This window comes from Pavona decussata, unplaced genomic scaffold (assembly GCF_977016875.1).
Source record: "Pavona decussata unplaced genomic scaffold, jaPavDecu1.1 SCAFFOLD_110, whole genome shotgun sequence".
NCBI lineage: Eukaryota > Metazoa > Cnidaria > Anthozoa > Scleractinia > Agariciidae > Pavona > Pavona decussata.
In genome coordinates, this window is record NW_028145524.1 from 48,569 (window position 1) to 71,175 (window position 22,607).

The following is a 22,607-nucleotide window of genomic DNA, read 5'->3' on the forward strand; positions in this document are numbered from 1 at the left end:
TTACATTGTTTGTTTTGCGTGTAAACGAAAAGTTTCTTCTGTCTCCCAGCGTGAATCCTCTACTCCAAAATTTTACAAGCACGAATGTAAACTTATCCGCTTTCTGCCCCTGGTTCACCGAGAAATCCGGCGAGGATGCGTGTTCAATGTGAAATGTAATTGTTTTATTCTGTATATAAAGTCTGTAATATATATCAATTTGAAAATTTTGAAAATTCAAGGACATGTGAAGTAAAAGTTGTTTACCGTCTCTGAATGCACCTCCACATGACGTGGACACGCCTAAGTCATAGCCAAGGCAGGGCGAAGGAATTGTGATCACCGGCTTGGTCCACGTATCACACGACCTAGGAGCGAGTGTACATAATGTTTACTTTTAAACAATAAAAGTTTAATAATTTTACACTTGAGCGAGACCGACTTTCTGAGGAAATGTCCATGAAGAGGTGCTAAAAAAGAGGATTTCCGAATATCTTGATTTTTAAAATTGTCTGGAGGAGCATGCCTGTAGACTTCGCCCCTACAGAAATGCTTCTTGGGTTCTCGCAACACTTGCCTTGGCTCCGGCTGAAAGTCCCCCGCGTGACAAGCCACTTATCTTAGTTCATAGATAAAAGATAAGGAGCATTTAACAGCTAATATGTTTTAATTCCATTCTATCTATGTAATCAATCAAATGAAAAAAAATATGCGTGCGAGAAAAACAAGGTTTCAAAGCGGCACTTTTATTTTCTATTTTCAACCATTTTTTTTTTCTGTCAAACCATTTTCTCATACAACAACCACAAAAAAATAACACACGCATGTAGGTTCTGCTTACTAAACATTGAACTGGTTAAGGTGTATACGTTTGCTTCCCAATCCCCACCTAAATGCACCAGCTTTAAGTATATCTGTTGATCTCAATATTCATACAAGTGTAGCGATTTCTTTGTAACAGCAACGTATAGGTGGGTGGTGTAACAACATCGTCTACAATTCAGCAACTAACGTCTTAACTATTACAATTTTAATTGTGCCGTTCAAATGTCATTTCTTTATTATGAGCTATGAGTTTTCTTCTTTTTGAACCTGTTCTGTTTGTCTTGCGACTGCTAGCAGCTTCTCGTGGAGGCAGCGTGGTCGAGTGGTAAGGGCGCCGGACCTGAAATCCAGAGGTCCCGGGTTCAAATCCCGCTCTAACCGCTAGCTGGAGTTTTTTCTCGGTAGCTGCGCTTGTAAATAGCCAACTGGACTGCCTCCTGCCAGTTGGGATTTTTAACTATGTTATTTTCAATGTAAATTATAACAACAGAGTTGATGTTCGCGGGCGTAAATATGTTTTTGACCCGACTCAGGCTCATTTTAGCCAGAGCCGCAGGCGAGGGCTAAAATGAGTTCTATTACTATTATAATAATTTCAGAGGGCATTAACAAAAGGAATCAAAGGCAGTACAGTAAGCTAAGCGATCGCGATATCTTCTGTGAACGCTGCCGGAATCGCGTCGGCGTTTATTTTATTGTACAAAAGCTTTCGTTGTCACAAAAACTTAAAACTTTGGCCGAACACCGCAAACTTTTTCAAAAGAATCCTTGCTTCAAAGTTTTCAAAAGGAAAATAACAGAATTTTGTAAACAGCGAAGAAATAGTCACTTACGACTGTTTAAATTAATTGTGCAATTGCTTAACTAAGCGGGTTTCGCTCAAAGTAGACAAATTACACTCACTCGCCTCTGGCCGTGGAGCTATTACAGGCATTATTCCCACCATCGCCCACAGTTTCTGTATTAAAGTCCTCTTCATCTAGCTCAGACGACTGAGAAATTGCTTCTTCGTTAGGTTTTCGATCGATTTTGTAGCTCAAGACAATTTCTTTGCAGATGGCAGCGCTTCCAGTCAAACAAACAAGAAAACGACGCGAACAGTTAATTGGCTTCCAGTTCAGATTGGCTGGCTACGTTATTTTCTTCTTTCTTATTGGCTCAGAGCAGCGGGCTAAAATATATCTTAGCCCGCTGAATTCTTCATTTTAGCCCGCAAAATAAACTGCAATGCCCGAAGAAATTATTATAACATTGGTTTGTGAAGTTTAATGATCGGCCCCACTTTCACTTGTGCTGATTGTTAAACAATAAAAACACCAATAATGTAGAAACTCACACTTGCATTAATTTATCATTGGTTTTCTTGGGTTTATTTATTTTTCGGTGTTGGGAAGTTATACAACATATGCTTTATTTACGGGAGTATTCGAATAAAATGGATACGAATATTAAAAAATTTCAATGGTTTATCTTTCTATTTATGTTTTAGTGTAGTGCTGATCTAGCTCTGATCAAATGTTGTTTTCTCCTGGTGTAAATTTGGTTTAAGCAGGTGTTCTGTTTTGGATTGTTTCTCAGGAAATTTATCCTTCCGTCAAGAATGTTTGAAATTGTTTTTTCTTAAGTTAACGTTTCGCTGGCATTTGCCTGGAAATAGCCACCCTTTTTGTTTTTATCGTTTTTAGTGAAGATATTCAATCTGCGTTTCTTACGGAATTTATACCAGCCGATATTTTCTCAGTAAAGTTAGTTTTCACTGCACTTATTTGAATAATAATAATAATAATAATAATAACAATAATCTTTAAATCTTTCCATTTGAAGGTGAAAATCAATGTCAATACATTTTGTTCTGAAACCACGTGCTGTATTTTTAATAAGGTAACTAAAAGTTGTAAACATGTGCTCTGTAATTTATGGAAATAGGCGTGGTCTTGTAGTACCGCCTTTCTTTTTGGGAAGTTGTTGTTTTGCAACCATAACGCTGGACACTGCTTGAAAGTTTAACCTAGTATTTTACAAACTTATGATTGTCAATGTGTTATTTTTATCGATACAAATGATCATTGTAATTTTTATATTTCTTCCGTTGCTTTATTTTGGTTGGACGTTTCGAAGAACATAACAAAAACCTTGAAAGAATAGTACATTTTCCTCATCCAATAAAGGGAAGGTACCTATTACAAATTCCGATACCAACCAATCATAGAAAGGCTTACGTTAGCCTACATTAGTAGTTGACGAGTGTTTGACAGTACTCGGTTGTCAATCATACTTCGACCAACATTAAAGCAACGCGAGAAGTTTTTCAGTATTATTATTATTATTATTATTAATAATAATATATAATAATAATAATAATAATAATAATAATAATCTTTAAATCTTCCCATTTGAAAGTGACTATCAATGTCAATACGTTTTATTCTGTAACCACGTGCTGTACTTTTAATAAGCTACGTAACTGAAAGTTAAACAACGTTGATCTAACACTATTAACACTGCCGATGGTAACTAAAGGTAATTCATTTTTTTGTTGATCTATTTTTTCATGCCGCAAAATTGATATGGCATTCCGTTAAGAGCACTGAACTCACAAAGTCATTCCCGGTAACTGATGAATCTACTCTGGGAGGGAAAAACCGTAGTCTTGCCTGATGATATAATGGCATATTCAAACTGAACACAATTGGTAGACTGGCCGGCATACAGAAAAAAAAGGATGAAACACTGATGAAAACCGTGTTGAACCTCCCACTCGCACAACACAAACAAAGGAAGCTAAAGGAGAGCCAAGCGATGGCAAAACACAGTCGTAACCTAAACAGACTTCAGCCTTCTATTATTTGTTGCATAGCTCTACGAGAGGCAAAAACGTCAAAGAACGGATCAAAGAGATATAAAACCACAGCATCCGGGCACGTCTTTACAAAAATTTACGAGATTAGAGCTTACTTGTACGCGGCCCATACAATCATTGAGATCGAATAATATCATTAAATAGCTAGATCTCAACAAAACAGGTTGTAAGAAATATCAGGCATTTAAATGAGTCAAATGAATCCTACAATAACTTAAATGGCCCGGCCAACCGTTGTATAAGATCCATGGACACAAAAGAGACAGAACAAGAGGTAAAATTCAAAATAAAGAGATTAGGTGCTCAAATTAAACAACACTGAACTTATAATAAAGAATTCCCTTCGAGCTCATAATTAATTAAGAAAAGAAGCGACGGTTAAATTAAACACATAGCTTACATGTAAATTCACTAATCTTCCAATTCAGGGTAAACCCGGTGTAAATATACACAAGAGACTAAATTGCTCGAAAAACCGCGAGGAAAAGTTGCCACTGCCATGGAAAAGGACTAGTGCAGGCCTCCCGCCTTTTATTTAGTAATATATCAAACACGAGAAGGTGTGTTTCATCAGATATTCAAACACTGAGAAGTAGGTTGCAAAATCGAGGCACAGCCGAGCTTTTTTAAAGAACTTTGAGGTGTTTGGATATCTGATGAAACACACTCTGTTGGCGTGTGTTTGATATGGCTTCTCAAATGATCAATAATTCTTGGAGAAATTCAAGGTAAAGTTGGCAAAATTTTATGGTAATTAGGAACACTTATTATCCAAACCACGGTCACAGTAGTGATTGTTTTCGTTTTCTCTTGATGAATTATAATGAGTTTGAGATACACCCCTGAGTCATAGCAACCAAGCAAGCAGGAAGGAATTGTAGTACTTGGTCAAAGAACCACACGATCGGAACAGACTTGATTACAGAGGGATAAAATCAGATGGACTATCCATGCAAAATGAACATCGTCCAGCTTTCACGTTGCCCTTTTAAGCCCTAACATTGATCAGCATCAAATTTCTCGGCCTTGTAATATCAATGCTTATTATATAAAATTTAGTGGTATACCGAGTGGTAGCAAAAAGATAAAAACGCTATCCCGCCAGTGGCGATATCATTTTTATCCACACACGTGTGATATCGTTTTTGACCAATCAGCTCGCAGTATTTTCGCGCGCTGTCAAGCACTTGTGGTTTTCCGTCGTTTGGCTGTCGTTTGGTCTTTGGGAGTTTTTGAGTTTGTCTTTTAGCGAGTCGAAGTTAAGTTTATTCTAAAATGGAGACAAGCACAAGCAGATTTGTCGAGATCACAGATAAGAAACTGATCGAATTCGAAGAAGAACAAGAAAATCCGAAAACAAAGAGAAAAACTGCGTAAGACGTCGAGTTGTGTGAGTGTAATTGAACAGTATGTTCAGATTTACTTGTTACTGTAAGCCAAATTTCTAACCATATTTAATATGCCATTAGTTTATACCAGGGACCTTCCTGTTTATACGTTTTCTATTTATATAGATTTTATTTGTGGCCTTTTCGCTTAAGTCTTACTTTGTATTGACACAACTCGGCCTGGTTTACGATTGATACAAATAAACAACTGACTGTAAGCTTATGTACTCAATTTCAAACCTTAGTTTTTGAAATAAAGAACAAAGCATATTTTGTTGTTTTGTGAGGATTTTATATAATAAAAAGAAAATTACATGGTCGCTTGGAGATACAAAATTTCTCTTCTCATGTTAAAAAATATTTCTCATGTTAACACTCGTAGAGAGATTTGGGTCACTTGGAGATACGAAATTTCTGTTCTCATGTTAAAAAATATTTCTCATGTTAAAAAATATATTTTAACACTCGTAGAGAGATTTCGTATCTCCGCGCGGCCATGTAATATATTCTATTTAGTGGTCCTCAAACTCTTTTGTCGCTTAAACTGCTCTTTTGGCGCCAATGCAAAAATAGGCAACATTGACCGTATTTGTTATTTTTATTATTATTTAATTTATCGCAAGCTTTCTACAGCAGTATGGAAAACAATACCTCATTTTAAAAATCAGGTAATAAACTTTATAGGAAAAATATGTTTCTCGGCAAAGTAAGCTTAAATCATCATATTTCAATGAAAGAAGAAAAGAAGAATAAGTCATTAACTTATTCTAAACATTTCAACAAAAAAGTAAATTCTTTCAAAATGATGTGTAGTTGTAATGAAAATTTAGAGGCAAAACGGTTTCTTGTTGTATGGGTCTTGTATTGGCAACATATCCTGCAAGTCTTATAATGATGGCCATGTATCACATGTAAATCGAATGCAAATCCAAAGCGCCGATCGAAACCCGATTTACATGTCGGTCCCCACGCGGTCATGCTTTAACTAAATTATTTTTACCATGTCGCTCAAAAAAGATGCTTCGAACCGAAAACACTGAGCTCTTCACTCCCGAAAATGAAGATTTATTTCATTCAATAAGCAGGTTTCGAAAGTAGTAAGCCGATCTAAATAGCACTTCATCGCATTTCAAGAGTATTTGCTCGACTGCATGCTAGCTGGCTGTGAAGTGTCATGTGTGAAGGTTTATACTGCTCGCTTACCTATATTCTTGGCTCTCAATTTGGAGCTGATGGTCAAAATAACTCTCGTCCGTTACAAGACATTCCATCGGGATCATTTTCGCCTTCTAAAACCCATGTTTAGAAGCTCCTCTGTTTCGTATTAAAACGCTGATTAAAAACGCGCTCAGTAAAAGCTTAGTCCAAATTATGGTCATGTAAGACACATTGAACCTTCTTGGCTCGTTCTCTCGCAAGAAAATGGCTAGGCCCATTGTTTCCTGTCCTTCAAATATGGGGGAATCGGAAGTAACGGAATCTGTTTAGAATTTTTGCGTTGCAGGAAAAAGTTGATGAATTCAGCAAATTTGTCAGATGTAGTTTAAAATTCACTAAGTGATCTAATGCGAAACGATGGACGATGTCAAAGATTTTCGCTGCACTGTATTCTTAACGTATTCAAGGATGCTACTATATTTTCCCTTTTCCCTCTATTTTAAAAGTAGACTCCAAGTTCTTCTCTCTAAGAAAGTTTTTTTCATTGTTTTCTTTATTTCGACCTTGACTGCATACTGAAGAATTTTCAGTTGCAAATTTTCCAATTAATCAGATCTGTCTTCGAACCTGCTTCGAACATACATTACACAAGGTACTGACAATTATAAGAGTATTTAACGTCTTTGCGACTCTTTACGACAATATTGGCGTGCCTGAAACACCTCTCCGGCTGAATTTAGGGACAACTTGATTCTAAAAGTCCTATTAAATTACACCCTGACTAAAGGATCAATTGGGTGCAACATCGTGTTTGTCACACAAAACGTCCGGTGGCTCAACGGACAAGCTATATGCTCGACCAACAACGGACAAAGTGAGCACACAAAACGCTGTTTTGCGCATGTGTATTACCACTGAAATTATAACTGCGTTGTTGCGACGTCAGGAATTGTTCTGATTGGTTCTTATTTCTCGCTCGGGCAAACCCGTGTCGTCAATAGGCCAATTTACAGTTGTGTGTTTAGTGACCTGGCCTTGCATTGTAAGTGAGGCTGGGGTGACCTTGTTTTGATACAAACCTCACTGTTTTTCGTACGTAAATGCAAACTAGTTAGCATAAGAACAGCATGATCTACATATGAAAAGCAGTGAGGTTTGTATCAAAACAAGGTCACCCCCAGCCTCGCTTCCAATCCAAGGCCAAGTCATTAAGCACACAACTGTAAAATGGCCTACTGTCGTCAGAGATGAAGAACCCAAAAATATGTTTTCTTTCTGTCCAGTCAAAACAACTCGTTTACAGTGTGAATGCTTGTTCCAGACGATAGGTCAACAACTGGCAATTCGTCTTTTAATACGTCTAATATCTCTTGATACTGTCTCTTTGTGTTCTTGTTTTGATAGTACGCCGCATTTGTGTTCCACAGACTTTCCCCACTTCGCAGACGGATTATCCTAAAACCGACTCTAAAAGTAAAGAAGTGGATAAACTATGCCAAGGAATAATAATAATAATAGTAATAAATATTTGTATGGCGCAAATTAGCATGTGTATATGATCAAATGCGCCTAACAAATTGTATATGTAAAAAATAAAAAATAATTAATTAAAAATAGTTATTTACAATTCTTACAGTCCTTACATCGTATTGTAAGCAACTCTAAATAAAAATGTCTTCAATTTGGACTTAAAACGTGTAAGATTATCCTCGTCCCTTATTGGGCTCGGCAGTTTATTCCACAGTGATGGTGCAGCTGCAGTAAAAGCCCTGTCACCGAGTGTCTTCTTCGTTTTCGTGGATGGTGGTACTAACACAAGTTCAGAATTTGAGCGAAGACCATACGTGGAAAAATTCCTAACATTAACGAGATTACAAATGTAATCAGGTGCTTGGCCATGTAAGGCCTTAAAAGTAATCATTAACATCTTAAAATCAATTCTAAATTTGACTGGTAGCCAATGTAAAGAAAATAACACGGGAGTAACATGGCTAAAGCGCGGAGTTGAACAAATCAGCCTGGCAGCTGCAATTTGCACGCGTTGCAGCTTATTAATATGAGTGGTCGGTAAACCATAGAGGAGAGTATTACAGTAATCAATGCGTCCCATTATGAAGGCATGCACTAGCACCTTGGTAGACTCCATCGTAAGAAACTTCCTGATGCGTCTTATATTATGCAAATGGTAGAAAGCAGCTTTACATGTGTTAGTAATGTGCGTCACTAAACTGAGGTTGGTGTCAAACCAAGTTCCAAGTTTTTGCAGAAATAACAGGAGCCGCGCTGACACCACCGACCGATAATTTCTCGATATGAACTTTGCTAAGCTGTTGTCATGTAGCAATTATTAAGAATTCAGTTTTGTCGTCATTCAACTTTAACTTGTCAGTAGTCATCCATGCTCTGATTGCCTTTATGCAAAGTTCCATTGCTTCAATTGCTTCAGATTGGCTTGATGAGGTGTCAGGCTTGAATGACAAGTAGAGTTGTGTGTCATCTGCGTGTGCGTGTGCTACAGGGAGATGATCTTTTATCTCCTCAAATAACTTGCTAGAATAGATGGTAAGTAGCAGGGGTCCCAAACATGAGCCTTGAGGGACACCATGTGGTAACTTGATACTGTCAGAGAGACACGCGTTGTGATCGGTTGGAAAGGTACGATTCAAACCACTTCAGAGCCGTTCCTGTGATGCCAAGACTTGAAAGTAGGCGATGAAGTAAGATTTTGTGGTCTACCGTGTCAAAAGCTAGAAGAACTCAAAGTGTCACATGCTGGCGGTTCATATTCATTAGTATGTCATTTTGGACCCTTAGGAGTGCAGTCTCAGTACTGTAGAATTTTCTATATGCAGACTGAAAAAGGGGAAACAGGCCAAAATTCATTATGTGATTACACGTCTGATCAAATACAGCGCGTTCTGTCAGTTTTGATAGAAATTGAAGATTACTAACTGGTCGTAGGTTCTTGAACACCGGATCAAGGCCAGCCTTCTTTAGAAGGGGGTTTACAAGGGCTACCTTCCACTCAGCGGGGAAGTAGCCCGAGGACAGCGATGAATTAACTATGCGTGTGATGACAGAGAGGAGCACGTCGAGACAACCAACAACCAGTGAGGTTGGCATAGGATCCAGGGGGCAAGTCTTCTTCGCTGACTTCTGAATGAGAGCACATACATCACTCTCGGTGAGAGGGTGGAAGGTGCTGAATGTACTACCATCTCCCACTTCAGAGTCAATGGGTACTGCAGCATCCACATCGGTCGCATCGATATCTGCACGAATTCTGGTGATCTTACGTACAAAAAAGACATTGATGTCATTAGCCAGGACCAGTTTATCATAATATTCAGGAAAAGATAATTCATCCTTTCTTGACAGGAGTTTCTTGGTAGCTTGAAATAGCCTTCCTTGATCAGCACTATTCTCATCAATAAAGTTAGTGTAAAACGCTTGTCTAGCCTGATTCATGAGATGAGTCACGTGGTTTTTCTAGACTTAAAGATATTAAGATCAGACAGCAATTTAGGTTTTCTCCACCTTCGCTCAGCTTTCCGTCGTAGTCATTTAGCGCTATCTATGTCAGCGTTGTACCAAATCACCCTCGGCCTAGCCCTCAAAGTCTTTTTCTTTAATGGCGCATAACGATTGATCATTCTGGACAAAATACTGTTATAGTTACGTAAAAGGGCGTCAACTCCCTCCGGGGTGAGATGAGATGATTCTTCAGATTGATCTTGGCATAATCCATAGGCAGCTAAGTCATCTTTTAGTGAATCAAGGTCCACTGATTTGAGCTTCCTGTAAGTGACCACATTAGTAGTCACAGCTGGTTTATCATGAAGTAGCTTGCAGAGGAGCGATGCATGATCCGAAATAAAACGATCAATTTGTGGTGGATCCTGGACGATTTGATCGGAGTGTCGTGTGATAATGAGGTCCAGTGTGTGCCCGTGAACATGAGTTGGCTGGGTGACATGCTGCCGAAGACCAACAGACTCCAAGAGATCGAGCAGCTTGAGAGAGTCAGGGTTATCAACAACATCAACGTGGATATTGAATACGCACCGCCATGATGCAGTAGGCCCCAGGGGAGTGGATATTTGATATTTGATGATGCTTCACACGATCTGATGAAAGGTCTGGGAACAAGGTTTTTTTCCGAATTCTTTGACAAATTTTCTTCGCCAACCCACCTTTTTGGAAAAAAAATTACTTAGATAGGAAAAAAAATGTTTTGACAAACAAAACTAGCACGTCAATTTTTCAGCAAATTTACCTGCAGTGGGACATTTTGGCAACTTTTCTCGTCTACGCTAGCAAAAAACTGTTTGTCACACTGGGAAATTTTGGCAAAGAAAGTTTACTAGTGTACATGGGGCTTAAAGCGAGTTCTTCCATCCCGATATTTGGACGATAATATTTGATCGTTTAGCCTGGGCTTTATACTTTCACATAATTCCTTTTCTTCACTTGTCTTTTCCTGCATGAAGTACGAAAAAAGGAAACACCTGTAGGCAGGCTATATACATTTACAATGTTCATTCTAATTCTGAATTTTATTGAGTTTAAATAAACTCGAAAGCCTTGTAGTTCTTTTAGCTTCTAGGCCCCAATTAACAATTACGCTATCTTTGCTTTTTTTTTCTAATCAACCTGTAATGTATATAAAACTTCCCCTGTAATTAACCATATTGTGAGTCAAAAAAGATTACTGCTACTAATGATTATTGCTGATTGTTCAGAACAAGAGCCTGGGTCTGTAAATTCGGGACATCATCAGTCGAGAAACATTGCTCTTGTAACGTTAATGCAAGTTCCTGTACAATGAATAGAAAAGTTAGCCTGGCCTGCCAGTCAGAATTATTAGTATAATATCATGGGTGACAAATTCCTTCTTAATTTTGGCGCGAAATTTCAGCGTTAATTTACAATTTCACACGTGAAATTACAAAATTGAAAAACTGAAGTCAAAAACGCATGATTGTGAGCGCAATTTGTCACCAGTAAGGTAATAAAACGGTATATTCGTGAAATTAGGAAATAGTTTCACTGGCATTTTTTTCTCAAAAAGTGTCATAATTTTCCTCGCCTCAAAAGGTGCGTGAAATTAGTTCTAATTTTACTCGTCATAATTTGACTAGCCATCCTAATTTTGTAGAAAAACACAGCACTTTTTAATTTTTAAACTGACGTGTTTCGGAAGTTGCAATGTGCAGTCATCGTCAGTGACGAAATAAGTTATAGAATTGTATTTGAAACTTATATCTTATTTAATTTCCTGCTATCAGGACCTTTTTGGGCAATTATAAGTATCCGGCCGTAAATATGATTGCCATGTTTGCCCGCCGGCTATACTGTAACCTTGATCTGATTTTAGCATAACTCAGTGGCCACTTATTCGGCAAAATCGCAATATGGTTGGGGTGGAGTGGGTAATCCACATTGTATTAATACATCAGTCAATTCCAACAGTGCCCCCTCCCCCCCACCCTCCCAATAAAAAAAAAATGTTGTTCAAATGCCTCGGGGTAGTAGCTCACAAACTTTTTATTTTCTTCGTTTCTCGTCTTATTTTCAATAAAATCTTAGCTAGTCCAGGTCAAATTTAGTCCTAGCTAGGTCTTGTTTTTCGTAATGATGTAAAAATAGGTCATTCTGCACTAGCGTCCCATTTATGTTTTATCTAGACGTATTCAAAAAGAAACTTACTGAATTGGCCGACGAATTAGTCATTTAAAGAAGCGACAATTCTGTAAGGTGAAAACAATGCGGTGATCAAATGCCTCGGGGTAATTGGGCGTACGGCTAATGCCCGACTACCGGGATAGACAGTGTGGGAAAATGACCCACTATTTTCCCGGAGAGGGGGGGAGGGGGGGCGGCTGGAATTGACTGATGCATAACATCCCAAACAGAAGCTGGGGTAAGCTCTGGCAATAGTGGACCATTAGAGCTAGTGAAGGCCTTACCTTTCCTCACGTACGTTAAGGACGGTGGCTACTTTTGTCACTGCGCATACGTTTTGCGCACCTCGAGATACTTGGGTTTCCTATGGGTGGTGCCTACTAATACAGGGATATTTTTGCGCGGTTTAAAACGATGCGGAAAAAGCAGACCTTAGCAAGCGCTCTTGCTATCCATAAAGAAAAGTGGAGGTAACCATGCATTTGTCAGAGATAACAAAGCTTCAATTTGGAAAAAAGACGTCATACATTGCTTTGGATTTTACTGCTTTACCTTTCTGGATTCCAGTAACCCATACTAAGATATCCTTTTTCCTGAATAGTCATAAACTGTGCAAAAATACTTCTGTATTAGTAGGCACCGTCCTTAAGTGTTCAGTCTACTAGTCTACTCATCAGATCTCCTTGTTGTCATTGGCATCCGGGTTATCAATGATAGTGAACTCGCGAACGCTGGAATTTCTGTTAGATTCATGGAAAGTTGTAGAGTAATGACGCTCACCGTGGCTCTGAGAGAAAATAAAATAAAGAAATGAGCGGCTTGAGACATAAATTATTGCATAGATAACAAGCAAATGAAAGTAAAGGTAGGAGGATCTTTAAAACAGATCTATAAAAGCCGGAAGTTTCTTCAAAAGTGCTGCCGGGATGCATCGCTAATGAAATTAGTCAAAACTACTATACTCGAACAGGACCCACCAAACCACAAAATACATGGTGGTCTCTGCCTGCATCCCCTTCCTCAACCTCAAAGGATGGTGTCTTTATTGCATAGTCACCCCTCTATCCAGAAGTAAAAAATGGCAATGGGATTGAAACCTGATTATGACTTTTCTTGTTTCTAGCAATGTTGACTCTTGCTTACTGGTGTCAACGTAAATCTTAAAGCCCATAAAATGTTATCGGTAATGTTCATAAGACAGTCGGTGTCTTCGATAAACCTCCAAATGAGGTAAATGGTACTTCCAGCGAGGGCATAGAGGTTGCATTGTAAGTAGTAACCAGCTTATACAAAAACAAACAAATAAACAAGTGACTTCTGCCTTTGGAATTAAAAGGTTGTCTTTCGTTGGAACTTAGTAATCGTCGAAGTTAATTATTTTTGCTTTTCGTTTCTGTAAACGTGTTGCCAGTTCTTAATTTTTATTATGAATGCCAAACATGCTTCTGCATACTTTTGACCCTATTGATAGGGAATAGCGGGTTAGAGAGAAAATTAGTTTATAATTTATTTTTCCCGCTACAGATACACAAATCAATTAATTTTCTAACACGTTTATTCTTTGAGAAACACACACATTGATGAAATTTGTTGAATTTTATGTCAGACTAAAGAAATATATGGGTACGTTCCAATAGCTCACTTTGAAAAAGAATGGAGTCCTGGGCCGAAAGTTTCGCGCATGCAATTATATGTGATCCGGTTTAAAATTTTTACACTAAAACGTAAAGTCGTGATTTATGTCCCCTCCTCTAAGATGAAATCCTTTTTGCGAGACGCGTACAGTTAGTTTAAAAGTATGATTCAGCTTAGAATGCGAGTCCCGGCTTTGCTAGATTTAGCGGATGTGCTTACGTTGCCCCCCCCCAAGCGATCCCATAATTGAATAAGCGCCCACTATCACCCCAGGCTGCCACTCTTTTTCAAAGCGAGATATCAGTCAAATCCTAAGCGACGCTTGTACATAACCTATACTCGAACAGGACCCGCCAAACTGCAAAAGAGATGGTGGTCTCCTTTTCCACTCCCTTCCTCAAATGACAATGAGATTGGAACCTCACTTTTCTTGTTTATCTAACAATGCTGACATTTGCTAGTTGAATATTTCTGTGTCAACTCAAGTTTTAAAGCCAATTAAATTTTGTTGGTAATGTTCATGAGCTGGGTAGCGTCTTCGATAACCCCCTAGCCCAGACAAGGTGGGTCCTCTTCGAACAAACTTGTTATGACCAGTTCCCTAATTGATTGCATGTGGCCCGCCCACTAGAGGCTGTCCTATAAACGAGTACGTTTTAAAAACGTAGTAGCCGTGGAAGGGTAAAGTTTAAATTGCTACCGGCATATATGTAACATCCTCGGTCGGCTCAATCATCCTCTCTTTAGGAGACAGATCTGGATAAGTTGCTTGGTATGTGTAAGTTCCTCTGGATAATCACAGTTTCGGCCGGAAAACCGGAGTTTCAGTGATTTGGGGTTAGATTGGTCTCGTCGTTGTTCACACTTGGTGCTCGAGCGCTAGTGTGTGGGTTGTGATCGAGAACAAAATAGTGCTATATTCAGACACTGGGTACCCAATATGAATTACGTACACATTTAATCAATAAACCGGGCACAGATTTCATCATGTACAGGCATTCGTTCTTCGTCATTACTGCTTTATATGACTTTTATACTTTTCTAATGTTGGGTTTGCACATGAAATACTTTAGAGACGGCATAGATGAAGACGACAGTTGAAGATTCAACATCAATATCAATCAATAAATCTTTATTTAAACACGGTAAAATCCATCAGGAGTATAAAAATTAGAAATAACCTAACTATCCTAAACAAAATTCAATACCTAACTACAACTAATCTAACTAAAACCTGTTTTTCATGAATGCCGTGTAGTCTAGTACTCTAACATTAAAAATGATCATTAACTAATCTTTTGAATTGACTAAGAGATTTAGCTTCTCTCACATGACAGGGCAGACCGTTCCAGAGAACTGCTCCGCTATAAGTAAAGCTGTTTTTCATGAAATTAGTTCGCGGAAACGGGACAAATAGTTTGTTAACAGAGTCCCTCAGGGAGTAACGCGTTTCATTTCGTTTAACAAATTTAGATGATAAATATTCAGGAACAAGACCATTTAAAGACTTGTATACCATCATGGCTTTCTGTATTTGAAATTGAGTGCTCAAGTCTTTCCAATCGAGTTGTCTAATTAAACGGTTAGCGTCAGCATCATATCTAGAAAAAGTTTAAACGCGAGCGGCACGGTTCTGAAGCTTCTGTAGCCTGTCAAATAATGTTTTACCACAATTACCCCAGACGAGATTGTAATAATCGAAATGAGATTGAATTAGTGTGTTGTATATATAATGAAGGGTAGGTGGAGGGACAAAAGGTCTAATTTTTTTTTATTGCTCCTATTCCGGAAGCGACCTTTGTAGATAATTTATCAATGTGTGTTTGCCACAGTAGATTTTCATCAATAAATACCCCAAGCGATTTGACAGAGGAAACGTGTTCTATCGGAACATTATTAATCGAGAGCTCAAGTGGGTTCGACAAAGTACTCAATTTTTGTCTGGAGCCAATAAGCATGAATTCAGTTTTAGCAGTGTTCAAGGTAAGTGTATTGGAAATAAGCCATTTGTTTAGGTTATCTAAATCGTGATTCAGATTTTACTGTATTGAATTCACATCAACGCCAGCAGAAGTGATGTGGGTGTCATCGGAATACATCCTAGGCTGGCACGAAGTTAGGCAGTTTGGCAAGTCATTAATATAAATAAGAAATAAAAGGGGGGCAAGGATTGTTCCTTGTGGTACCCCACATTGAAGTGTGCAGATTCTAGAAAGAGAACCATTAACAAGACATCGTTGTGTACGATTAGTTAAATATGACTTAAACCAATCAAGAGCTGTTCCTTGTATTCCATAAAGGTTCATTTTAGATAAAAGGATATCATGGTCAACGGTGTCGAATGCCTTTTTGAAATCGAGGAAAACCACAGCATTAACATTACCAAGATCAATATTAAAGGCCCAATTATCCGTAGCTTCCAGAAGGACAGTTACAGTTGAGTGTAACGAGCGAAAACCCGATTGATGATTAGAAATAATATCTTCATTGGTCAAAAAGCTTATACAACTGATCATAGATCCTTTCAAACACTTTAGCTATGACGGAAATGACTGAAAGATTAGCGCAGTTGTGGCAAAAACCTGCCGTGCAGTCACTAGGAGATTACATGGGTTCCTTGCTAACAGGAATCAAGTTCGGCGGGGAGCAGCTTGAAAAATTCCGCACATTGAGCATGTTTTGGAATATGAATTCCTCCATTTCCTGATAGAAAAGATATGGGTATGCAAAGCAATGGCTTGTGGGTAAAGTGCCCTGGAACTAACGGAAAACGGTGCACACAGGGAACCGATGCCTACTTCATTACCTGAATACCAGGTCTCGTTCTTATACTTGGGCATGGACACCCTACCCGAATTCTGGTGAGGGTACTTGATGGAAGGGTGCGTTCACATTAGTGCCCAGCGAAAGTCGTACTCGGGCACCGTAATTGAGAACCAAGTGTGAACATAGCCTTAGACAAGATACTTCGCACCACGTTGTCTCTCTTCACCCAGGTGTATAAATGGGTACTGGTAACATACTGCTAGCATCCCATCCAATCCCGTCCAAGGGCAAATTAGCGAACGAATAATATTGCCAGTGGCAAAAACGAGAACGGAATGGGGAGACGGAGCGATCCCCTCGCATCGCAATATACCAAGAGAAAATAAGGGGGCAGAAAGGGAAACTAGGCGCGTTGGCTGGGATATGTGAATTTCACTTCATTTATTTTAAGACATCGTGTAAACGGACGTCCGTTTACCGAGAAGTTCGCGAACGGTCAGTGTGACGTCACAGGAAGTCACATCGGAGCGTGCCAATTAAACGTTGTATTTACAATTGCAATTGCGGACGTCTCGGGAAACAAGCTTCCGTTTTATCGACGTCTAAAAGTAGCGTAAGAGAAATTTACATATCCCAAAGGCTGTAGTGGGGGTCTCCTTCTCTGTCCCATTATTTTTCTCTTGATAATACTTCATTCCGCTCCTCACTAGGGACCTTAAGCAGCGACGACAACGACGTCAACGAGAACGTCAGAAAACAATAGTTTTACTTAGCAAAACACTGGCTCTGCACATGCGTTTTACACTTTGGTACATTTCTTTGTCGTCCTCTGCAAAACAACAACGTGAAATGACCGAATTTAAGGTTTTATGGAGAACGTGATCGCATGATGATTAATTTTCCTTTCTCTTTTCAAACTTTAAAGGCGCCCCTACTACGTTAGCTCCTCGATAGTTTGGCCACATTACACAAACTGAGAGAGTATAAATCATTGCGGATTTATTTGGAAGACGCAAAAGTAATTTTTTAAGTCCCGTTTCCGTCGGCGTCGTCGTCGTCTCTGCTTAAGGTCCCTACTATCTGAACGCCTTCAACAGGCTTGCTGCGGTCTTATGGATCACCAAGCCTCGAATAGCGAATTTACTTTTTCTTTCTTTTATTATGGCCGTTAAAACGTACAACGAACAAGAGCTAGAACTTATGCAGAGACTTGGTATAGATATCGAGAGAACAAAAACAGTAAAAGCACGCTTATAAACGTTTTTGTTTGTTTGTTTGTTTGTCTGCCTATAAATTATAAATTGTGTTGTATTCTGGAGAATGAAGGATATATACTATTTACTGAAGGATATATATATATATATATATATATATATATATATATATATATATATATATATATATATATATATATATACTGAAGTTGATTCAATGAAGCACCACCATAGTATGCTACCATTACGGGGCTCCATTCTCATGGTCGATCATCGGACTGAAGGGCATAGGTGCCCCCCCCCCCCCCCCCTTCCTCCCCGCCCACTTATAAACTATTTAGGTATGTTGCGCCTTAGTAGGTGTGGTTTTTGAGCCAGCAGGTTTCTTTTACTGGTCGTAAGTCAAGACTACAGGTCACTGAGATAATTGTATATAAACAACCAAAACAGGGCCTCCTAACCCAAATTTCATACTGAAAAGGCATTTGAGGTCTAGGGCAGCTAACCCTCTTGGTTATATACCATTACAACAATGATCTGTACTTGTGACCTCTAGAAGAGACATGTCCTTTTTGAGCCGCTTCGTTTTGGAAATGGGTATAGGTTTTAATTTAATTCTTGAACGGAAAGTATTGTAACGGGTATAGTTTGGAAAGCTCCGATCTGAAACGGGGAATGGGTTTTTGAGGTCAGGCGTCGTTTCCTACTACGTAATCAGTCGTTTTGAAGAATGAGACAGTAGCGCATGTTTACTCCCCTATTCCCAAATCTCTGTCACCTCCTCTCGTCTTTTCAAAACGCTCTCTTTATAATCACTGGTGGTACATATAGTTTTTTGGTTGGATAGCATTGTATCAGGGGGTTGGGGGATACTATTACACCAAGCCACTCCATTTTGGGGTATCATTGATTCCAGTAACTTTTACTGATCCAAAATATTTGTTCCTCCTCCTTAGGCACTGGCCAAAAACGCATACGATCACCATACAGCTATTTATTGCTTACTTGTGGATCGATTGCGGCAACATAGGGCAAGTTACCCGCTTCAAACACAGCTAGAGATCAGGCTTCGTCGGCCAAGCAAAATCGCGAAGGCTGCTGTTGTACGGGGGAGTGGGACTAATGTCGTCATGGTGCCGCATCGCGCCGTTCGGCGCACCGTGCCGGCGCAACCTGCACGACCATACACCCCCCTGCACTACGCCATCAACGAACTGCACGAGTGTATTTCCACGCCGCCTTAAATAAGGCGGGAAATCGCAACAGAGTGCGTGAAAGAACTGTCGCCAGTAAGGGAGCCGGGACTGAAGGCGAGCTCGATTTCGCCACGACAGATGATCGGACCCGCCCTGTCGCTAGACAATGGTATTAGTACAGAAAATGACTCGCCTACGATGGAGAAAATGGAGAAAATGGAAAGTGAGGATACCGATGAAGAGAAGCCAAAAGTTAGGCGGCACACTGTTCATTCTATGCCTAAGAAAGGACTTATTGTCCTTCCGCACCATCCGCTGCGTCTCGCGTGGCGAAATTCAGAGGAGGTTCTTGAAGATCCAAGCGTTCATGTGCCCCAAATGAAGCCAGCTATCGTAGTTTCTTATTGCGCGCCAAATAACGGATTGATAAACACATATTGATAAATTATCTAAAAAGGTCGCTTCCGGAATAGGAGCCATAAAAAGAATTAGACTTTTCGTCCCTCCACCTACCCTTCATTATATATACAACGCACTAATTCAATCTCATTTCCATTATTGCAATCTTGTCTGGGGTAATTGTGGTAAAACATTATTTGACAGGCTATAGAAGCTTCAGAACCGTGCCGCTCGCGTTTTAACCTTTTCTAGATATGATGCTGACGCTAACCGTTTAATTAGACAACTCGATTGGAAAGACTTGAGCACTCAATTTCAAATACAGAAAGCCACAATGGTATACAAGTCTTTAAATGGTCTTGTTCCTGAATATTTATCATCTAAATTTGTTAAACGAAATGAAACACGTTACTCCCTGAGGGACTCTGTTAACAAACTATTTGTCCCGTTTCCGCGAACTAATTTCATGAAAAACAGCTTTACTTATAGCGGAGCAGTTCTCTGGAACGGTCTGCCCTGTCATGTGAGAGAAGCTAAATCTCTTAGTCAATTCAAAAGATTAGTTAATGATCATTTTTAATGTTAGAGTACTAGTATACACGGCATTCATGAAAAACAGGTTTTAGTTAGATTAGTTGTAGTTAGGTATTGAATTTTGTTTAGGATAGTTAGGTTATTTCTAATTTTTATACTCCTGATGGATTTTACCGTGTTTAAATAAAGATTTATTGATTGATTGATTGATTGATTGATTGATTGATTGATTGATTGATTGATTGATATTGTTTTCATCTACACCACCGCAGTTGTCGCAGAGAGGCTCGGGACTGCATCTTCACGATCCACCCAGGTCAAATTTTCACGTGCCACTCGCGCGGCGTGCTTCCGATGGCAATGCCGTCACCCTCGCGTTTTACCAACATTTACGGATGTCTGCCGGGCACAATAGAATTAAACAGCTGCAACAGGAACACCAAAAACTGCAAGAACAGTATCAAAACTCGCTGTCCCCTTCTGAGCTTTCCGATCAGCAGGCCGTTCACTCTGAATATAAACTAAAGTACGAGAAAACGCGCGAGGAACTACAAAAACAGTACGAAGAGCTTATGGCTGAAAATGACCTTGAACGAACTGGCGGCAGAGTTCAGCCGATGGAGCCAGTTGTCGAACAAAAAACCAGTGCTCAACCGGACCAACAGACTCTTTATTCTCTACCTTGACATCATCAGCTGCAACGACTTCATATTGACGCTCGCCACAACCCGCTTTGGCGGACGCCGTCTTATAAACAGAACCCACGAACGCGGTCAAGTTTGCGGCACGCTTCCTCCTTTGGAAAGCGAATCGCTCACAGACGCTCTCGAAAACAAAGAGCCCCTTGTTCAGAATGACACTACGAACGTTGGAAGATATTCTATAGTTTCGCCTTGAAAAAATGCTGCCTTCTCGTAGAATACAGATTGCAACACAAATCCCTGTTGTTCGAAGCGGGACAAAGTAATCCAGTGTTATCACTTAGCGCCGGGCGATTCGAGTGCCTATAAATTATATTTTTCATATCCTTTGAATTGACGACTTCACAGACTAAAAATAACAGTTTAAGCTCTTTAAGCAAGAGATAGACTACGAGAAGTCACTTACTTTTCTTAGGGATAGTAAAGCGAGCGAACTTCGCGCGCGCGCTCGAAATTGCCTTTCGCGAGGAGACACGACGCGCGGAGGGTTTGCTCGCTTTCCTTTCCCTAAGCAAAAATAAGGGAGTACTCGTAATCTAATCAGAAAGAAACATTGGTTCCTTTTATTCTTCCGGATTAACGAAACCTCGGGCCCGGTTGTTCGAAAGCAGATTAACCCTAATCACCGATTAAAAGTTAACGGAGGTTTACATCTCGCTCTTCAAAAATGAGTTAAGCCTCTGGGCCGGGTTGTTCTAAGGCCGATTAACGCTAGTCTACGATTAAAAGTGAATCGAGGTTTTCATCTCGCTCTGAAAAAGTGGGTTTAAAGCCTTATTTCAAGCTAAAGGTAAAGAAAAGTCTAAGTCAAAACTGAGGGTCAAAAATATTTTGGAAGAATCTTTACCGATTAGTAATTAACTTGAATCAAAGCTCACGTTAATCCAGGATTAGGTTAATCGGATTTCGAAAAACCCGGCCCTGAATTTAAACTAATGGTTAACAGAAAAGTTTAAGTCAAAGCTAAAAGCAGCAAATCCTTATTGATTAGTGAATAAACTCGAATCAAACTTCATCTTAACCTAGGATTAACTTAATCGGGCTTTGAACAACTGGGCCCTGCAGAAGATCATGGCTTCATTTTCGTGATTTCTATCCAAATCGCAAAAGGTTGGTTTCTCGAATAAAGGGAGTCGTTTAGTTATTGCAGGAAGTTTGCAGTAAATCTTACAAATTATCCGGGAAATTTACGCTACCGATATATCACACTTTGAAAATTAACCTCAAACTACGTTGGCACTTGATGATTAGCCAGGACCTTGAACCCGCTTTGAACAACTGGGCGCTGGTCAGTTTATATATATTGAAGTTAACAATTATATTTCTAAAGAGACAGAAAGTAGATTTTTATAGTAACACGAAAGATCCTTGTGAATAGGTAGAAAGTGAAAAAAAATTGTAAATAATTTGTCTGTTTATCGGGCCTGATGGCTTTGGGCTCGTTTGACTACCATGATCGAGTACAAGCTGTTGAAATACAGTGCATTTGTATGAAAACACGAGCAAGCTGGTTGTCTTGTTTTTCTAACGAACCCACTGCAGTGGCGGTCCCAGACTTCACAGCGCTTAAACGGTGGGCATGTGCAATACCTTCCCCCTTCACAGTCACCGGCCGGCAGAATTTCCCGCGCAAAAATTCAAAGCAAACAATTGAAACAACCCTGTCTTGTGACGATTTACCAAGGGAACACCGCGCTCAAACGATGAGCATGCGCAATACCTTCCGCTTCCACAGCCACCGGCCTCCAGAATTTCCCGCGCAAAAATTCAAAGCAAACAATTGAAACAACCCTGTCTTGTGACGATTTACCAAGGGAACACCGCGCTCAAACGGTGAGCATGCGCAATACCTTTTGCTTCCACAGTCACCGGCCGCCAAAATTTCCCGCGCAAAAATTCAAAGCAAGCCATTAAAACAACAACGTCTCGTGACGATTTACCGAGGGAATGACAAAAAAACGTAAACATTATTAAAAGTCAGGAGCCCATTAAAAGTCCTTTAAAGATAAGGTTTTTACCGTTGGGAACTCAAAGCTAAGAACTTTTTCGCGAGTCTGTGAGTTTGCTAAATGACACGACTCTCCTGCATATAAAACCCGTGTCCAATAAAATCAGCGGCTTCCGAGCGACGCATGAGCATTGAAAAGATAGTTTCAAGTTAATGGAGGAGGTTGAGGTTTTAGCTGACATGCTCAATCTTTTCCTCATGTCTTACATACGAAGCCATAGAGGCAAAAACAAAGAAATGACAAAAATACATGTAGTGT

At 39.6% G+C, this 22,607-nt stretch overlaps 1 pseudogene across 1 annotated transcript in view; it reads left to right on the forward strand.

Annotated features, from left to right (window-relative positions):
• Positions 1–15,486: 15,486 nt before the first annotated feature.
• Positions 15,487–22,607, forward strand: part of LOC146470792 (uncharacterized) — a 105,948-nt pseudogene continuing 98,827 nt past the window's right edge. Inside the window, exons 1-3 of the transcript XR_014866956.1 lie at positions 15,487–15,513; positions 18,467–19,127; positions 19,886–21,710. The product of XR_014866956.1 is annotated as an uncharacterized LOC146470792 (transcript). The remainder of the gene's footprint in view (positions 15,514–18,466; positions 19,128–19,885; positions 21,711–22,607) is intronic.